Here is a 7,071-nt window from a genome sequence, read left to right as displayed (position 1 = left end):
TTCCTTAGCCTGCACCCCATTCCATACCTCTTAACAGCAGTATAACTTCTGCTAGTCCTTTCATTTACATCCCAATTTAAACCGTTAATGTTTGCATGTGAGTTTGATGTAACCAGTTAACTTTGTATGAAGGTTAACTTCATTTTAGTATTGCTAGAGACTGTCTTCAGACACCTGAGAGTAAGCAGGCACAGTAACAGTTTTAAGTTGTTATAATTTTGAAAAGCACAAGAAGATGCTTTTTAAACAGACAGCCCTGGTTTAGACAAAGAACCTCAATGGCAGGCAGAAGCAAGCTGTATTGCTCAGCACTGACTTTATTAACATACTCTGCTGTTATTCCTCTGAAATCAGTATTCACAGAATTACTCACTGACCTCATACTTGTACTAGCACAGCCTATTTTGTTTAACCTTAAATTACAGTCAACCTAAGTAGGCACCACCAAGGAAACCTAGCTGTCAAAACAGCTTAGCATCTAGTTATTAAGATTGTAAGTATTTTCTCAGTAGCAATCCATGCTTTCCTAACTACACAATAATTTAAAATTATAGTCAACTTGTGGTATGTGGAAAGGGATTCTGAGAAACAGCTGAGAAAACTTGTATATGCATCTTTTGTTCTTTTGTTGTTATTTTGCATTGAGGTATTTTGGTAGGTGAGTAGGCTCTATAAATTGGAAGGGAACAGAGAGCTGTCAGTGAACTGAGGAAGTGTGTGGATAAGGTTATGACCAGTGCATATGGAAAAAAAACAAAATCTGCAATTTGTTATAGGGGAGTTAATAATCAGACAATTGTTCTTTCTGTCTGTCATGACACTTCCATTTCAAGGTCACATCTAACTTGATCTAGTCAGGCAATAGTTCAACTTCAAGGAGGAGGCTGACCTGCATAATTTTAAAATTATGCATTTTTAAAAGCTCCTCAGGCTTTTTGTGTATTTCAGTAGTGCTGCCCCATTGGGTAAATCGGAAGTATGTAATTATCCTGTTGTCTTTGTCTCAAAAATGAGATTTCTTGTACCTGAGAGATTGCATATTTACCCATGGTGTTTCCTGGAATGCAAAGAGACATAACATTTGATCCAACATTGATGCAATGGTTGCCTAGTTCATGAAGCTCTCACTAATCTCAGTGCAACAGTCTCCGAAGTTTCCAAGCTCCTAAGGTTTCCCATCTGTCTTACAAGCTTAGAAATGGCATATTGAAAAATCAGATGAATGTGAGATCTGAAGAAATCTGCTCGTTTCCCAACGGATTTGCTGCCGTCTCTTTCCCAGAAAAACAAGATCTTCCCAGATCCATCAGACATAAAAGTGAATTGAGGACCAAAACAAGAATGCATTTATGCCCCAGCACAGCTAACTCAACCTGCATCATACAATTTTCTGAAATTGAAATAATAAATTGTTTATGATGAACAGAGCAAAAGCCTCTATTTTCTATTCTGCTAAGTTTAGAGTTTAAATCTGAGACAAAAATTATCTTTGTTCTGATTAAAACAGAAAAAGGTACTTTACAAAAAATTAAAAGAAAAAAAGAGCTAGAATCAGAGAAGCATTTCCCTTCTGCAAACCCTGATAAATAATAATATGCTTTGCAACGAAATGCTTCTTCCAACAGCTAATCTCTTTAGGCTCAGAATATTGATGTCTAGCTAACAAGGATTTTCATGGACTTGAATCTCCTTATTTTTTTTGAAGATGCATAACAAGACTGATCATTTTGAGAATTGAGTCCTAAAATCTTTATGCATGACCAGATTGTGCTCAAACATGGGGACACACAGGAACCAGAAAATCTGACAAGAGGTTTCCTTGTGGGGAAGAACTGCATCTCAACAGACAGTATTTCCTACTGGAAGTACAGAGCAATTTACGCTAGTGTCTTATCTCACAACTGTCCGTTCTACAAGCTTCATCATTCTGTAAGACTTTGACAGCCACATTATTGCATCCCCGCTTATGCATAGGGAACTTCTGCAGAGAAAGGGAGAAAGATTTGCCCACCTCTATGATATTACTCGGAGTCTCTTCCATCTCACCACTATAACTCACAACCTCAACAGCCAACTATGCTAATATTTATGATCTGTGTTCTTGCAATGGTACCCATGGAGTGTAAAAGATAGTTGGTTATAAAGAGATTATTTTTATTTTAAAAAGACTAAGACTTGTGAGATTAAATCAAAGTCAACTGCAATGAAGTGGTGGCAGGAAATGGCATGGTTTGGTGGGAGGAGGTTCTGAGAAAAGCCAACCTAAGTAAATAATAAGAAAAGTAGATAGATAGAGCCTTCCCAAGGATAGATGTGCATTAAAGCTGAGAGTAAGAAAGCAATCAACAGCTGCTCCTGGAGCTGGTTTTCCAAGCTGCATCTGCAGCTGGTTCTTCCCTCAAGTTCAGGGGCAGATGGTGTCACCCCTACAGACATTTTATGCAGAAGAGTCCTGGAGAGTGGGATAATGCAAGCTGGCCTCTACTGTATCAACTTTTGCTGCCAGGTCTGGGGAAACTTAGATCTGCAGCTGCACTCTAGCAAATCAAACACAACACAGAGCCACAGCAACAAGAGAAAGCATCAGCCTTGTTAAGATTCCTTCTACAGACAACTGTTAGGAACATGCAGTGTTAAGCAGTTTGTCCAGCTGTGGCTTGGCCACGAGGAAACCTGTGAGGGGGTGTTGTGCAGGTGGAGCAGAAGCTGCAAGGCCAAAGATGCTTGTTGAAGGACTCTGCAGTGGCAGGTGAGGTCTCATTGTCTGCAATTTTCTCTTTGGCCACCAGACTCCACTGTCCTGCCTGGGATGTAGACAGCTGTGATAGACACGAACTCAGTGCTCCCAGAATCCACATTGGAAAGCAGGAGGGGGAGTTAAGAAAAGTCCAGAGGAATGGGAAGTTGTGTGGGTCACCTGTTGTGCAGAGGTGGATGAGGAACATGGCAGAACAGCAAAAATTCAATTGACCTCGTTAACTGAACTCTTCCAAAGCACAATTGAGAAAAAGTCTGGAGTTTCATGAGTTCTTTAAGCTGGTGGCACCTCCATTGCCCTTTTTTCCAGGCACAGTCCCTGCCTCCACAGTTTCCACCCTTGTGTTGGCACAAAAAAAATTCTATTCAGCACTGCAGTGAAACAGATCAGTAACCAATACAAGCTAAGACTAACCCAGCCCAAAAAATAGTTGGCTCTAACTCAGATCAGTTCCCCAGCCACAAGGGAGGGGTAGCACAGGAACAGGAACAATTGATAAGTGAAAGGCAGGACTGCTTCTGCTGGTGGCAGTGACAGCTTCTGCCTGCTGTTACATGCTCAAGTTGTGCATGTAACTACAGCCTGAGAGCAGAGGCTCTTGTGGTCAATGCTCAAGCCTGGATCAGCTACAGATGATGTTGGAGCAATGTTGGATTGCTCTGCCTGTACACCATGTTCATGTGTTTCCAAAAAACACCTAGTTTGAACAGCTCTGGACAAAACAAGAGGCCAGAAGTTAGCAAACGGGAATTTCCAGATGTCTTCATAAGCATTGTGGCATGTTAGCCTCAGCTTCTGATAGGGAAGGCAGATGATAGTCCCACAGAAGTTCTGAGCATGCATGGAAACTTTGGACTCTTGATAACTTGGTTTCCACTAGTAGTCTAAACAGAATCAGTTCTGAAGCCCTTATGTGCTGAAATATTATTCAGTCATTATTTGAAAGTATTATTATTTGTAGTAAATACTTCTGGTGCCTACAAAGTGCATGTCTTGCAGTTGTACTCCCATGAGGATGAAGTATGGGATTTTGGACAAGCTCTCAGGTGTTGGAGAATTAAGGCCATATTCCTGCAAAAGCTATATTGGCAAATCAATTCAAATCAAAGAAAAATGCTAACTGATGTTATATGCAGACATACTAAAGAGGAAGATAAGGATGAGTATAATTTTACTTGTAGAAACCCACTGTGAGGTGAAAAGTGGATTTATTTTAGAAAAAAAAATTAATAGCATGGTAAAGACATACCTTTTCAAAAGGGATAGAAAAATCTAACTGTGATCTCAAAGCAAACTTTACGAAAATTCTTGACGCAAACTTTAAGAAAGTTCCTGAAGAGTTAGGGAAGTTTGTAAGTAGGAGAGAAGGAAAGAAAGTATTTTCTTGTCCAAAAATAGTGATTGCTATATCTATCAAACCATAGATAATAGAAATTACAAAAAAATCCTGAACAAAACTTGAAATTTTGATAGCACAGTATACTTTGTGCAACTCTGTACCTTTCTAAAAGAACAGGTTGTTGGTTTTCTGGTTAATAAATAATAAATCTAACCATTTTGCCAAAGCCTGTAAATAAAAAGTCAGTTCCAAAAGTCAGCACATCATAAGAAACAGTCTCAGTGCCTAGATGCTTTAGGCAACCATTCAAAAAAGTAAATACAGCATGTGATTTATCTGATCTGGATGAATGTGGAAAAGAAACCTAACAAACCTGGATTGAATTAAGGCATTCCATTAGTATAACTTTCCTACAATAAGCCTGCTAGTTAAAGAAGGATAAAGGAGACCTTGTGTATACAGAGATGAAAGTCTTCTATTACAGAAGATGCAGAGCCCTAGTAAAGTAGTTTTGCTCATATTTCCTCTAATAGGGATTTCCTCTAAGTTGGATTGATGAAGGGAATGTAAGTTGAGCATTGTGATGTCTGTCTTGCAGGCCATGATTCAGGGAAGAAAACAGTCTCCCAGCTACTCAGCCATCAGTACTCTTCCTCACCCTCTGCCACTAGCCTAAGCTCATCCTTGGCCCAGGCTTCCACCATGCAGCTGCGTGCTCAGCCGACATTCCTGTGCCACCTAGGGAAACCTGAGGGTCTGAAGCAAAAACCTGAACTCTTTCTGTCCCGTGCATGGAGAGAAAGAGATACCCAAAGTCAAGAACTGGCCTTATACCCTCAAAAAAAAACCAACAGAAAAATGAGCAGGAAGTTTCAGAGGAGTCCTTACTCAGCTCTTCACACCAAGTAACTGAGCACAAGTTGTAGTTTTCTCTCATTGTTTGCCCACAACAAAGGATATCACAGGCCTAGGTTCAAATTTGTTCTCTGCTTACCTTGGAAAATGGGTTTGAACATGTATTTTTGCCATAGGAAAGTGCACCCTCCAAAGGAGCTCTTCCACTGCCAGCCGGACCACTGTCAGAGGAACTCCTCAGCAAATGATTTCAAGTGATCAATCCAGAAGGATTGCAGCCCTTGGTCCAGTGAGGAAAACTGGAGAAAACACCAGAGGTTTTAAACTGAAACAGATCCCTACTGGGATGCCTTGAAACTGTCACTTACCCAAAAAGTCCCTAAATAACTTGTTCTTTAAAACAACAACTTTTAATACGAAAATAGAAAAAAATGGACAAAACATATATTATCAATATTATCTCATTTTAAAAACCTTTTGAAACCAGTTCTTCTCCTGAAGCTCACAGCATGAGAGGCTCAGTGCCTGCATGTGTAGCTGTCCCACAGACATCTGAGTACTCTAAAGGCCAGGGGCTGAGGTGAAGCCATCCCCTCTGGGTGCAGAGTTTCTTCACAAACTGTTGTTTAGGTTTGATTATTGCAAGGGGATTGTTTGGTCTTTTGGGAGGCAATTGGTTCAGTTATGCGAATGCTGAAAGAATGTAATGATTGAAGGTCTGAGGAGTAGACTTAAGAGGGTTGGATGGCTTGAGAGTAGCTTTATGTGAGAGTGCTTTGTGTTTTAAACAGCACTTGATCAAGAGAAACAAGATTTCAATTGATTACTGTGTGATGACATGGTGCAGAAGGTTACTTTGGACATTAACTCTTTATTTAAAGTTGCACTGAATTGACAAAAGGGATCAGAATTGGACAGGGAGGAACACGTCTTCTCACTCCTAATGAAACTCCTTGCACTGGGCCATACTCTCAGAGGGTGAGAACTGTGAGGTGTGCAGTAATTTCACAAAGGGAAAGGCAGAAAGTTGCAACAGAAGGACTGACAGTCTAGCAAGTAGCCAATCCCCTAATCCTGCAATACACAGACACTTAAAGTCACCTTGTGATAACCAGCCTGCATAAGGTCAAGTGTATGTTTCTGTCTTTCCATGATAGGGGCATAGAGCCCTTCCATCTCATCAAGCAGATGGTCAGACTCCACATCCCTCACTAAAATCCTCCCCAAAGCAGAACTATGCTGACATACAGAATTTATAATGCATGCATGATTTTTGCTTTATTTTCATAAGTAACATTTGCTGCAAATCAAAACTCTATGTTTACCAATGTATGTAGATATTGAAGCATAGAAAAGGAAGACATTAACGAGTTTATAGATGTATGAGGGATCTTTTTGAACATAAATACATAGCTACATGCAAAAAAATGAGATTAGTCTGGAATATCAATAGACTGTGGTAACCTTGCCAACAGTTAAAAAAAATCATTAACCCTGAAAAATAAACTCATCTGAACGAGGAAGTAATATCTCCACCATACAGTTCTTTTGATAATTAGGTTTGATGGATGCTACACAGGTATAATGAGGATATGCTACCAAATGATGTTCTGTTACTGTATGCCCTTGCTCTAGTCAGGGTATCAGCTGCTTTCTCTGAAACTTCTGACAATAGGAGGATGGCTCATTGGTAAAAAAAAGTTGTGCCCGTGTATATGTAATTTTTGTGACAGTGACATTTCAAGGTTGATGCCTTTTAAAAATTAAGGTATTATAATCCTCTAAATGTTTCCAGATACTGTTAAGTAAATATACCCGGTAACTAGATCACATGCTGTTCATAACAATCATTTCAATCCTAAATTCTCAGATTGCGTTCTTAGTAGAATTTACAGACTAAGGAAGTCAGTTTAGTTTCAGTTTCATTTCTCTGTTTTTTCAAAATTTGGACTATATTCTAGAAAATATCATTATAATCCCTGCAAATTTAGAAGTGTAAATGTGATTAATGAAATTGCCCATGTTTTAAGCATTTATGTTTATTCTCAAAAGACTCCTTAGAAGGGATGCCTATATATTACTCTCCAGGAGGGTAGACATGCCTGTACTTAAGGTTATC

The sequence above is a fragment of the Neopelma chrysocephalum genome, unplaced genomic scaffold (assembly GCF_003984885.1).
Source record: "Neopelma chrysocephalum unplaced genomic scaffold, ASM398488v2 Primary Assembly neopelma1_26, whole genome shotgun sequence".
In the NCBI taxonomy this organism is placed as follows: Eukaryota; Metazoa; Chordata; class Aves; order Passeriformes; family Pipridae; genus Neopelma; species Neopelma chrysocephalum.
The sequence above is the reverse complement of the archived record's forward strand: the minus strand, read 5'-3'. Positions refer to the sequence as shown.